The sequence below is a fragment of the Cervus canadensis genome, chromosome 5, assembly GCF_019320065.1.
Source record: "Cervus canadensis isolate Bull #8, Minnesota chromosome 5, ASM1932006v1, whole genome shotgun sequence".
Taxonomy (NCBI): Eukaryota; Metazoa; Chordata; class Mammalia; order Artiodactyla; family Cervidae; genus Cervus; species Cervus canadensis.
The window spans coordinates 22,932,399-22,946,503 of NC_057390.1; positions in this window are offsets into that span (position 1 = coordinate 22,932,399).

A 14,105-nucleotide genomic window follows, 5' to 3' on the forward strand; every position below is an offset into this window, starting at 1 on the left:
TGAGACTCAGGGCCGTGGAGTTACCCACTCAACGGGTAACGAGTGGAGGCAGGATGTTAACCAAGGTCTAACTGAATTCAATAAGGATTTTTTCAAGTATATTATGATACTCAGAGGCCACAGTGTTAGAGTTGCTTACACAAATTAAAGACTATTCAGAAAAGGATAAACATAATGTTGGAGAATAAAGACAACATGTACAAAAGAATATTTAAAGAACTAAGGATTATTAGGGGAGATTCGCCAGCTCTGAATAATGCTCAGACTCACTCTAAATTCTGAGCCAACTGAGATGAAGTTCAAGGATTTGGACAAAGGATGGAATGCATCCAGTATCAACTTTATTCTCCAAAGCACACAGCTTACTGTTCACATTGAATGTGAAAATGTGTCTTGGACCTAACAGTGAAGAGAGGCTTTCTACACTCTTTGTTATGAGTTGAACTCTCTTGCCCATCCAGTTTCAGGCCAGGCGGTTGAATAACTGTTACTTCCTATAGTTAGTAAGACTGGGAAGGTCTTTAGTGATGAGCTTACCGCATAGACAGGATTGAGGAGACTATCTTCCACTTATAGGCATTCTTGTCATCTGGGAGAGAAACTGCAAGAGGCCAAAACAGACATGGTCAGTGAACTTGGAATATTAACTCTGACCATTAGAGAGGAATAGATATTAGGCCTTCGCCTGTATTAATCATTTTTTCCAGGTAGAAGAGAGAAGAGGATGTGGGTAGATGGTGTGAATAGAGAGAGAATCAAATTGTGTCTCTCATACTCATCGCTTATGAAAAAAGAAATAAAATTATTCTTATATAACCTCATGGATAAAGAAATGTTCCTTTTTCTCCATCCTTGTAACACACAGACCCTAGAAAGAAAAGACGGAAATGTGGAGAGGGATGGGGAAATGCCTGCTGCTTTCAATTATTTAAGCAATCCTAATGTGGTGAACTGAAGAAAAGGCCTCATTCAGAAGATAAATGTTTACAAGTTAAAGCAAGCCAGAGTTCCGCTTATTATAAGAAAGACCTTGCCATGAATTAGAGCTAGTCATTAATAGAATGAGATGCTTTAGTGTTGCATTAGCAAAGACTTATGCCAAAACTACTCATATTTAATGTTCCAATGACCAGCAAACTCAGGAAAAATTCTTCTAATGAAAACCTTGAATCCTCACTTACTTTTAATACTTGATGGTCTTGACTCTTCCTACTTCTTAAATACTTGGATAGCTTTTTATCTTTTAAAAAGTCAGTAGAGACATTCATCAGAAGCATTAAAGTGGGCACTGGATGATCATTTTTTCTCTCTCAGTTAAGAAAGCAGAACACATGATTTTCCAACAGTGCAGTAAAGAGGCTAAGCTATTTATTGAAGAAGTTCGGTTGGAAAAAAGGACTGCAAGTGAGGAAAAGTCATGTTACTCTAAGGATTACATTAAGTCTATTGCAATTAACTTAGAAAGCTCATCACGTTTTAGTATTAAAACTTAAATATTAGCAAAATATTACTTGTAAAATACTTTATCACTTCTACCGTGTATTGAGAAGATATTGTAGCATGATGACTTCCAGTCCCTTTTTTGGAGTATTTTCATTTATATATTTTAAAAAGAGATATTTTTATTCACTGAGGTATAATTTACATACAGTTAAGTTCACCTTTCTTATGTGATATATGTACAATGTATAGTGAATGTAATCATCACTATAGTCAAGATATAGAACATTTCTCTCACCGCTTAAAATTCCCTTTCTGCTTCTTGGAGGTCAAACCTCTCCCTCCCCATCTTGTAATCACTGGTCTGATTTTGACCTTTCAAGAATTTCGTATAAATCTGGTTGTACAGTTAGTGACATTTTTAGTCTCACTTCTTTCATTCAGGTTGATGCTTTTGAGATTGAACCATGTCATTGCATGTATCTGCTCATTGCTTTTATTGTTAAGTAGTATTCTATTATATGGATATGCCACAATCTGTTTATCCATTCTACAATTGGTCTGTATGTAGTGGTTTTCCAAATTGTGCAGAGACTATATTAATCAGGAGACTTTTGACTTAGAGTAACAGGAAGTTCAAATTGATTTAAGCAATAGAAAATTTACTTCCTCATTAAACAGCAAGCTTAGACATAGGGTGGTTCTAGATTTTGTTGATTTAATGGGTCGACAATGTTATAATAGATAGTCTCAGGTTCTTTCCTTCTTCTCTTTTTTTCCACCTTATGTTCAACTTTATCACTGGGTTAGTTCCCCTAGCTTCCAGATGACTGAAGTGGGTTCACGTGATATATGCATTCATAACATGTCAGAGAAGAGACCTCTTCATAATAGCACCTCATTTCCCAAGCGCACACACACGCAGATTTTTCTTCACACTTTATTGGTCAATAGGAATCCTGTCAGGGGCCACCTGAGGAAGAAGGAAATAAAGTGAGTGAATAAAGATCCAGAACTGTTTCTGTTTTGGATATTACTTTATCCAGATTAAGTGCCTGCTCTCCATAGTCTATATTATGCCAATTGAAAAAATATTCATGAAGCTTATTGATTAAAAGAAAAATTTGAGGGCCATTTTTATATAGTACATGTGAGGAAATAACTTGTGGTTTTATGAGATAATCTGATTCCATTACTAAAATTAATTTATTTTAAAAAATGTTAATTATCTAATATCATTATCTGAAATATGGGCATTACTAAAAATAAAATCCAAGAGAAAAACCTGAATTGTCACTTTCTCTTTTTAAAAATTTAATCCAGAGTTGTTTATAATTTTTTAAAAAATCTCACATTGGTATAAAAAAATGTAGATATATTGAAGATATCAATGCACTGGGTTAAATTTTCTCCATATGAAATAAAATTGTGAATAGTACTATTAGTATTTTATTATTAAATATACTAAATAGGTATATATTATAGTCAGGCTTCATATTTACCACCAATTTTTATCTAAGTAAATAACAATATACACCACATATAATATCTATCTTATACACTATCACAATTGAAATTAAATTCCCTCAAGTAAACAGGTTGTACTTTAAAAGATGAAATGTGTTGAAATGGCATAATAGGGGTTTTTTCCTTTCAGATCTTTGGTTCAAGGATGTGACAAAATACTCTGGGACTATTTTTGTTCTACTGTAGAAAGTAAACTGGATTAATTGCAAACAGATGGTTTCTGGATGTTTTGTAGTTTTACTACTAAAAACCATTTTTTTAATTGGAGATATGTCTAAAAGGTGAAAGTTCAATAGAGTTTTACAGTGACTTTAAGAATCTCAGGAAAAATATATAGTATATTATAAAATTAAAAGCTATTACTATCTGCTTATATTTCACAATCATGCATCTTAATATGTTTTGATATCGCTATCCTCTACTACAAGCTCACTGAGGATAGGGACTGTCTTGCTATACACATACTGCCTAGCACAATGCTTTATTAAAAATATCATCATCATTATAATAGCTACCATTTATTAAGCACATTTAGTTTATTTTTTATTTTTTTGGCCACACCATGCAGCATGTGGGATCTTAGTTCCCCAAGCAGGGCTTGAACCCATACTCCCTGCATTGGAAGCATGGAGTCCCAAACACTCAACCACCAGGGACATCTCCTATTAAGCACATTTTTAACAGCAAGCATTTGTAAAAGAAAATCAGGCTATTTGTACCAAGACTTTTCAACATTATGTCATCCTTACAGCCCAATCACTATAATTTTCTTCAACTTTATTGAGCTATAATTGAGATATAACTTTGTGTAAATTTAAGCTTCATGACATCAGGACCCACCTCTGTCAGTTTGCTTCCCCATCATCAGCTTCCATTTTACAATTTTAGAGATCTATTGACTCTTAGGCTGTTGACTGCAATCCAGCCATCAGGAAGGAGAAAGGATGACAAGGATGACAGAGGCTTGTCTACTCCAACAGTGATGATTTCTGGACATTTTCATATACTTTTACTTGCATTCTGTTGATTAGTGCTTAGTCATGTAGCCAAGCCTAGTATTAAGAGTCTGGGAAATATATTCTTTATTCCAGGTAGGCCATGTGCCCAGCTAAAAGTTAGGTATTTTATTATTAAGTAAGTCAGGGAACCCAGATAATGGCAAAGAAAAGTTTATGTCACATCAGAGAGGAAAGATACTAAATGCTTTCTCCATTGAATTATGCAGTCTTCGTATTGTTGATGTTCCTTTTCTTTGCTGTTTTCCTTTCCATTTTCTTGCTTTTCCTCTTTTTCTTTCATACCTCCTCCTCTCTTTATGTTCTTCTTGCCTTTCTTTTTAATGGGGACAATATGGACATATTTAAAGGCTAATGAGAAGCATCTAGTGTGTAGACAGACATCTAAAACTCTAGAAGATGTTGGGCCTCTGTACTTGATGTAGACAGGCATCATCTTGTGTCTTAAATTCTAGTTTTTATTTGAAATGAATCCTAAGTGTGAAGTCTATTCTTATGCTGCTTCACTGGCAAGTACTCTTTCCCAAGGCACTCATAGACAAGAACTTTATTTTGCTTATTACTCCATGCCCAGTTTGATTCACTCTAATTTTAATAAAGAGAAAACTCTTAGAATTTTATTACTAGTTTAATGTGCTTCACCAATACACAATGTTTTATTCTAATCACTATTTAGGAAGAATACCTGTTAAGGTGGCCAGGCTACTGCTGAGTGCTATCCTGTTCTGGCTGAAAATGTATCTCAGAAAGTATTATGTAATATTGTAAATAATTAATAACATAGGAGGGAAGATCTCTTGCCATTTCAATTTTCATAAAATGATGCCAAGTTTGGGTCTTTGATTTAAGCATGGAAACTGTACCCATAAACTGAAGGTACTGTCTGCTTAGGTTGGCACCTAATAGCTGTTTTAGAGCTGGTACAAGCTAGCAGAATCTGTTTTACTAACGTTATAATCCAGAATTTCTGCACCAAGCATAGAGGTATAGATATGGCACCTTGAAACCCAAATGACCTAAAGTACCACCCTCTGGAGGCCAAGGATATCCTGGCTAATTGCAATGAAGTAGAAAGTTCAACTTTATAAATAATCCACCTAAAATACTCCAGGGTTAGTGTTGATATCTCAATTCAGGCAGAGAGAACATTTGCCAAAATGTTGCTAGAGTTGACTGGGGTTTGGATCAGATGTTCTGGTGTTTTGGGAACTGGAGAAGTTAGGCACTAGTAACTGCATGCTAAGCAAAAATGCTTCACTTGGTATAAAACAATAGAAAGTTAGGAGTGAGTGGTGCTGGCTCATTTACTCAGCATGAAGAAATGTGCTGCATCAGACCCATTAGAAGACTCTGGATTCCTCTTATTATTCAAGCTGCTTGAGGCATGTCAGTATTACATCATGCAAATTGGCACAGGTTTTTCTAAATACAACTCCTAACTTAATAGCTAAATAAGGAAGGCGAGTACTATGTAAAGATTACTGTTAATAAAATAAAGATGTAGCACTCACAGTGGGATGAGACTGGACAGAAGCCCAATATAGAAGATTTCACTCAGCCTTCAATCACTCTGTCTTAGAATTTGGGAGAGTTGCTACTATTGCTTCAAATCTACAAAAACCAACTCAGAGTATGTTGGAATGATGAAGTGGCCTCTGGACCTCCCGACCCTGAGCTTGTTCCTCCTAGTGATAGGCTTTCTGATTGCATAACCTCAAACCTCTAAACCTTGGCTAATGGCCTTGGAAGCTATAAGAATGCGTTCTGGAAAGTCAGTCCCATCAGATGAAAGCTGATTAGTAAAATTTGAAGAGATCTTCAACAGTATCAGAATGAACATCTACAATTTCAAATCCTGGGCAACATGAGATAAAACATAAACACTGACTCCTACAAACTCAAGAGTCACGTTGGAATTTTTATTATTCCATAATAAAAATCTATAATCTATAATGGAAAGGAGAGTGGAGAGGGCCAGAATAAATGGAGTTGTAATTAATATTACCTGCTTATATGTGCTTTTTTTGATAATTTTTTGTCACCAGGGTAAAATAGTAACAATTACTAAGATGGGATTAATGAAAAATTGTTTGAAAATTGGGGATTGTCACCTTATTGCTGACCAGAAGTGGATTCTGATAGACTATTGTCTGGCTTAATACACTAAAGTCTCAGGTTGATTTGATGATGATGCATTAAGAAATCGAATGTTGCAGTATATGTTCATGAGGCAACAATTTACATGTATGGCAATAGAGGGAACTTTTGAGTATTGGGTTTTCTGTGAGGAAACAAAAAAAGCAAAAGCCTCAACTATGCACATACCTAATCATGTGGATTTCCTATTTTATATAAGCTGTTTGATCATTAACCTTCAGGCACATCTCCAGGAACAAATAGCATCACATGATCAACCTCACAACACGGCAACTCTTCATTTTTATTCTTTATCCCCAGTGACACTTACCTTGCTGCTTTGCTTGTTTGACAGAAAAAACCTAAGAAACAGTAACACTAGCTGTATTTTAGCCTAAAAGTATTTGAGGATAACATAGGCCAATGCAAAAACAATGACTTATGGATGCTCTTCATGACTAAAGCAGGATGATATTGTTATAGCCACGCTTTCCGGGAAACAGACTCACTCAGAAGGACAATGCAGATAGTGGAGTGCAGTTTATTACGCCGGCGGGCCCAAGGCAGAGTCTCCTTTTAGCCAAGGACCCCGTCCAGCATTTGTGAAAATCTTTTATACCCCATGTGTACGTGTCCTAACCCACCACCTACCCCATGTGTACGTGTCTAAACCCACCACCTACCCCATGTGTACGTGTCCAAACAGTCAATAATCAATAAGCCCGCAGTTACATTCCAAATAGTTAATAACTGATAAGCCTGTGCTTACATTCTGATAGATAGTGTCCGGAGGCAGGGGTGATTAGTGTCTGTTTTCTCTTAGGTGATGAGTAACCTGGATATGATCTTCAAGGTTCCCCTGTCCGGAGGGGGTCTTATCCTTCCATTGTTGTTCCCACAGGCACTAAGCAGAGAGTTCAGAGTCCACTGGAGAGGCGGCCGAGCATGATCAGCACAGACAGGCCTGAGATGGAGTCCAGGCCCTATGAATTCCTTCTTCAATATCATTATCAAAAATTATAGATGCTCCATAGAATAAATGTAATAAGATTTTTATATCTTGATATTTCTATATGATAATATCCTCTGTAATATATGAAGGGATATAACAAAATTCAATGACTTCTGCAATGGTGTAAGTTTGCCTGGAGTAGATGAAAATCAAAAAATTGTCCTAAAATAAACTGCATTCTATTTTATGCTGCAGATAAATGTCATAAAAGGAACTTCAGCAACTAGTGATTCAAGTAGATGATATCATTCAAGATGATTTGCTTGAGCTTTCTTCTACTCCAAGCTTAATAATTTTAGTAATACCTGGCCTCATCAATATTCCATAATAATGATTCTTACTTTTCCTCACCAGGTGATAAGCAAATTTGCAGGGTTTTTCATGACAAGTCTTTGGGAAATCCAAGTTTTAAAGTCAAAACTTTTTCTTAAGTAAAAGCTCTACACATTCCAAAGTGTTTGAAAATGGACATAGGTGCCCTTTAGCTTTGATAGCCTCATGTTTAAATTGGCAAGAATTTGCACAGGAAAAAAAATACTGGAGCCTTTACAACCTATCACATTTAGTAGTGAATGAAAAACCAATTGGCATACGAGTTTTATCATATTTCCCTGCACAGTTTCATTGTATGCTAAATTCAGCATAAAAAGAAGATGTGGACAATCATGGCAGGATTTAGCAATTTTTACTACTTTATAGGATTTTTATTTTATTTTCATTTGAAGTATTTTGTGGAGATATAATTGACATACACACTGAACATACGTAAAATGTACAATTTGATAGGCTTGACATATAGATACAAGAAATCATCACCAAAATCGGCAAAATGAAACAAAAGTGTATTTCATTGTATTTAGTGAATGTTGTATAATTTCACTTTACATAATGCTGGGAGCCAGCACGCGAGATCCCACCCATGACAAGGTCATGAGGGAGAAAACCTGACAGGCAAGGCGGATCAGGTTTTCAGGGATTCGGAAAAGCTGCCCCCGACGCTCACCTTAAAGATGATATCTGTCTTTCTGATGCTTGCTTCAATAGACTACTCCCTAATTTCTGTGACACAGGCAGAAGGCCTTCCCCTATCTCTTTGCAAATAAGAATCAATTTAGAACTTTAATCAATAAGTTTCCCGGGTAGTGGTATTTTATGAGATTATCCAGGGTGAAAGGAGTGTTCTAATTTAAACTCCTTTGCTGGTATTTTAGTTTGTTTGGCAAATGCGTTTATGCCCTTGGTACTAATATGCATGATTGCTTATAATACCCTAATCATAAAACAGCATAAAGAACCTGATCACATAAATGCCCTAGTAGGCACAGAACCCTTCGGGGGTGAGGAAGCCCTATTAGAGAACATAAAAATATTATTCTAAAAGTGGTTATAGTTAAAGATTTAGAAAAATAAGAGTTTAGAATTGTTAATTTTAACCAGGAATGCTAAACAGGGGCTGCCTCACTGGAGCTGCAGAGTCTTTGTGTGGTAAACCTTTTAGATAAATTTAACTGATAACTTCTGCAAAAGGACTGACCTTTGTGTTCATTAAAGAATAGATTACAGGAAAACAGCTTTGCATTCACCTAGGTCATAAAATGTCAATAGGCCCCAAGGCCAGAAGATAATGTAGAAGACCCTCATAAACAAAGAAGTATGCAGAAAACACCCTGGTTTCGTGAAGAACAAGCTGATGTAATGTTAAACTGTCTTCCCCTTAGGAATGTACTAATTTAGGGTATAAAAGCCACAGTAAAAAATAAAAGCATTGCCAGACTCTGCCAGACCCTGCAAACACCCCCGTCTGGTCATTCTCTCTCTCTCTCTCTCTTTCTCTTTCTCTCTCTCTCCCTCGCAGACTTGGCCCTATCAAGGCTGGTCTCACGTGTCTTTCTCTCTCTCTCTCTCTCTCTCTCTTGCCGACGCCATTCATCCTGAGGGTATCCCCTGGATCCTGCCAAGGCTGGACCCCGGCAACATAATATTCTTGAAATGACAAACTTAAAAAGATGGAAAACAGTTTAGTGGTTGCCTGGGGTATGGTGGTGATGAAGGATAGAAAACCAAGTGAATGTGGCTGTAAAAGGATAGCGAGAAGATAGCAATGGAAATGTTCTATATCTTGACTGGTGGTGGTCACATGAAACAACATAGGCAATAATACTGTATACAGCTAAATACCCACCCACAAATGAGTATATATAAAACTGGTAATATCTGCATAAGGTTGGTAGATTGTGTCAACATAAATTTCCTGTTTATATAATTCCTGTACTATAATTATGCATGAATTTGCCAACAGGGGAAACTGAGTAAAGAAGACATGTGTTCCCTCTGTATCATTTCTTATAACTCTATGTGGACCTAAAATTATCTCAAAAAGTTTAAAAAATTATGATGTGTGTAGGAAGCCTAGTCCAACAGGAAAAGTAAATGATTTTGTCCATCACCCCTGAAAGTTTTTGTTCCCCTTCAGTTTCTGCACCTTGTCCATCAGACAACCACTGATCTGCTGTTACTTATAATCAATTTGACTCTTCTACAATTTGATAAAAATGAAAGCACACAGTGTGGTTTGTCCGGCTTCAGATAATTATGTTGATGTTCTTTCAGTTTGCATGTGTATTAATGTTCATTCTTTTTGTTGCTTTATACTATGTCATTATATAGCTGTGTGTACTGCGGTGGTTGCAGTCTCACTTGCATCTTTGCCCATGAGAAATCTGGAGTCTTGCCTACATCTATTCTTTTTACAGTATATAGTATGTCTTTTTGGGGGGAAGAGGGGTTACTTGGTTTTAAGATTTGCTCTTTGTCCATAGTTTTTGAGTAGTCTGTGATATGCCTTGGAATAGTTGTTTTCACATTTCTTGTCTTGGTGCTTTTTGAGTTTCCTGGACGTATGGTGTCCATTTTTTCATCAAATTGAAAAACTGTGATCACTGTTTCTTCAAATATTTGTCTACTGCTCCGTCTACGTTTCTTCAGGGAATCCATTACACCTATATTACAACTTAAGTTTTAAAAATTTAATGCACACCTTTCTATAGTCCTTTATTCTGTACAAAATCATATGAATACCACCTGTCTGTTTAATTAGTCTTATGCCATTCTACATGCATTCAAAGTAAATTTTGATTTAACAGGCTTGCAAAATCAATATCCAAAAGTATAGGCTAAAAATAAACATTTATTTTTCATTAAATCCAGCACACTAATCTTATAAAATTATTTTAATCATGTGATTGAAAATCCATCAAATTATAGCACTGGAATATTACACCCTAAATATGAACCCTGGGGTTATAGTCATTTGTGGTAAAATACCAAAAGAGACACAGATATAAAGAACAGACTTTTGTACTCTGTGGGAGAAGGTGGGGGTGGGATGATTTGAGAGAGTAGCATTGAAACATGTATATTACCATATGTGAAATAGATTGCCAGTCCAGGTTCAATGCATGAGACAGGACGCTCAGGGCTGGTGCACTGGGACCACCCTGAGGGATGGAATGGGGAGGGAGGTCGGGAAGGGGGGGGTTCAGGATGGGGGTGACACATGTACACACTTGGCTGATTCATGTCAATATATGGCAAAACAACTACAATATTGTAAAGTAATTAGTCTCCAATCAAAATAAATAAATTAATTAAAAAAAGAAAAAAACTAAAATAACAATGTTTTTCATCCTAAAATGTTATTTAAAATGGTGCTTTTATATTTGAAAATGTTACCAATTACATAGAGGTGGCCAATATTAGAAGATACATAAATGTGCATCATTTTTTACTTCCTAATCTTTGAAATTAGAGGAGGTATGTGAACATTGTGGCATTGTCATGTGAAAATGTTTGACTTCTTTCAGCAAGATAAAAAATAGTAAGAATGTCAAAACATTTTAGATATATAGATCAAGTAGAGATATATTAGGATATGTTATAATAAGTTTTAAATTATACATTGTTTCCTCTGGTCTTCTCTAACACTAATATTTAAGACATATTTAAATATTTTTTAATATTAGAACTAGTATTAGACTAAAGTTGGATGTCCTAAGCTCCATTTCCCTTCTAACTACTTCAGTCATTCTAAAGCTAAAATACCAATTTTCCATCCTGCATTCAAACTGCAAGTTGCCATGAGGCACAATGAAACGTAAAGGCTGGGATTAGCCAGTGTGACCTCTTCTCCTCATTCCTTCTGTCTGTCTAGAAGGGGCTCTCAATGCACGTAACTGAAGCAGCCATCACTAAACGCTGTGAAAAAGAAAGACAGAAGGAGCATCTCTCTAAAGGTGTTAAGATGCTAGAAAAGCCATTCCTGGTACTTCTTGGTATCCTGGTGCATAAATTAAATAAACTCTTGTGAAACTTTGTACAGGTTTTCTTTTACTTGGGGCCAAGTACATTCCTAGCTGATGGAAATATTATGGATAATACCTGCTATTGCATTAGCTTTTAGTATGGATTGGATTTCATAAAAGCCTTTGCATCTGCTTGAGGTTAATAACATGTACTTGGTAACTTAACTCTGGTTTAACTTGCTGTATGAGATCATGAATGCACCTTTCACTTTGTCTCTCTTCAGCAGCTAGAGAAAGTTGTGTGCTATTCTGTACTAGATGTTTTCTTACAAAGAAGCTGGCATGAACTACACAAAATTCACTTTCATCTTCACCATACACTTAAAAAGCTTTACCAGACACCAAGAAGCATTACTGTTTGTTGAAATAAGCTGCAATTTTTCATATGCACTATGTGTCCTGTACATGTGATTACTGATAAATGTGGGACTATTCAGGGATAAAACTGGAAATGATTTCCAGATCTGGAGAGTCAATGTCCCAAAATTCCTGTGATCTAAGTTTTTAGATAGCAAAACTTAGACCTCACTCATGTTCACAGTCCCAGCTGCTTCTGATGAACAACCAAGAGGTTGGTAAGCAATCTCTGCCATCAATGTGCTTTGCCACCCAAATCTGATTGCTACATTCTGCATTTTGTAAAACCTTGTGTTTATTTAATGAAAATGTGTTGGAGGCTGGGCTAGCTCCTAAGACCTGTAGGGCTAAGAAGATCTAAGAGTTTTTTCAGCATTGCTACTCTTTTAAAGATCTAATTCATGTGCTAAGTTTATTTGTAATATTTCACAGAAAAAAACATTTCATAATCAATTTTTAATAAAATTAAAAATTGAAAACATTAAGCTTATAGAATAATGTGCCTAGATAGACAAATTAACTTGCTTTCCTTTCTAGCATCAACTCATCATGCTATTTGCATTGTACTTAACCACCTGAATAATTAACTTATAATTTAACTTAAATTAACTTGTAATTTTCTGACTTTGGAATTTCTGATTTTAGACGTAATTCTTCCAATTTTGGGTTAAAACAATAGTAGATGTCCTTTCTCTCTTTGCCCATTCCCTGTAACACTTGAATTCAATGTGTGTTAAGGATTCATTTTATACAAACACTCATACCAACACACACTTTCTTGCATTCTCCCCACATGTTATAATGCTGTTTCTCCCAAAACTTTAAATGTGTATACCTTTGCTGAGCCTAAATTAGTTTGAGTACTGGGGATATAAGTGGATGTTTTTAGTGAGTTCACTATATAATGAGGATGAATTTCTTAGATCAGAAATTCTGAGTGGTAGGATCTAGTAATTTATATATATATATTTAAATTTTTTTCCAAGTGATACTGATACACACAAGGCTACCTATGTTTTTGAACCTATGTTTGTTGTTGTTTGGGCTTCCCTGATAACTCAATTGGTAAAGAATATACCTGCAATGCAGGAGACTCTGGTTCAATTCCTGGGTTGGGAAGATCTCCTGCAGAAGGGAAAGGTTACCCACTCCAGTATTCTGGTGTCGAGAATTCCAAGGACTGTAGGGGCCGCAAATAGTTGGACACGACTGAGCAACTTTCACTCACTCATTTGTTGTTGTTCAGTTTGTAAGTCATGTCCAACTCTTTGTGACCCCATGAACTGTAGCAGGTCAGGTTTTCCTGTCCTTCACTGTCTCCCTGAGTTTGCTCAGACTCATGTCCATTGAGTCAGTGATGCCATCCCAACCATCTCATCCTATGTCACCCCCTTATCCTTTTGCCCTTAATCTTTCCCAGCATCAGGGTCTTTTCCAGTGAGTCAGCGCTTCACATCAGGTGGTGAAAGTAGTGGAGCTTCAACATCAGTCCTTCCAATGAATATTCAGGGTTGATGTCCTTTAGGATAGACAGGTTTGATCTCCTTGCAGTCCAACAGACTCTCAACAGTCTTCTCCAAACCACAGTGTGCAGGCATAAATTCTTTGGTGTTCAGTCTACTTTATGGTCCAACTCTCCCATCCATACATGACTACTGGAAAAACCATAGCTTTGACTATATGGACTTTTGTCCACAGAGTGATGCCTCTAATTTTTAATACACTGTCTAAATTTGTCATAGCTTTTCTTCCAAGGAGCAAGCGTCTTTTAATTTTGTGGCTGTGGTCACCATCCACAGTGATTTTGGAGCCTAAGAAAATGAAACCTGTCACTGTTTCCACTTTTGCCCCATCAATTGGCCATGAAACAACAGGCCAATGCCATCATCTTAGTTTTTTTTAATGTTGAGTTTTAAGCCACCTTTTTCACTCTCTTTAACCTTCATCAAGAGGCTCTTTAGTTCCTCTTCACCTTCTGCCATAGTGTAGTATCATCTGCACACCTGAGGTTGTCGATATTTCTCTCAGAAATTTTGATTCTAGCTTGTGCTTCATCCAACCTGCCATTTCACATGATGTACTCTTCATATAATGTAAATAAACAGGGTGACAATATACAGCCTTGACATACTCCTTTCCCAATTTTGAAACTGTTGCTCCATGTCCGGTTCCAACTGTTGCTTCTTGAGCTGCCACAGGTTTCTCAAGAGGCAGATAAGGTGGTCCTGTATTCCCATCTCTAAGAATTTTCCACAG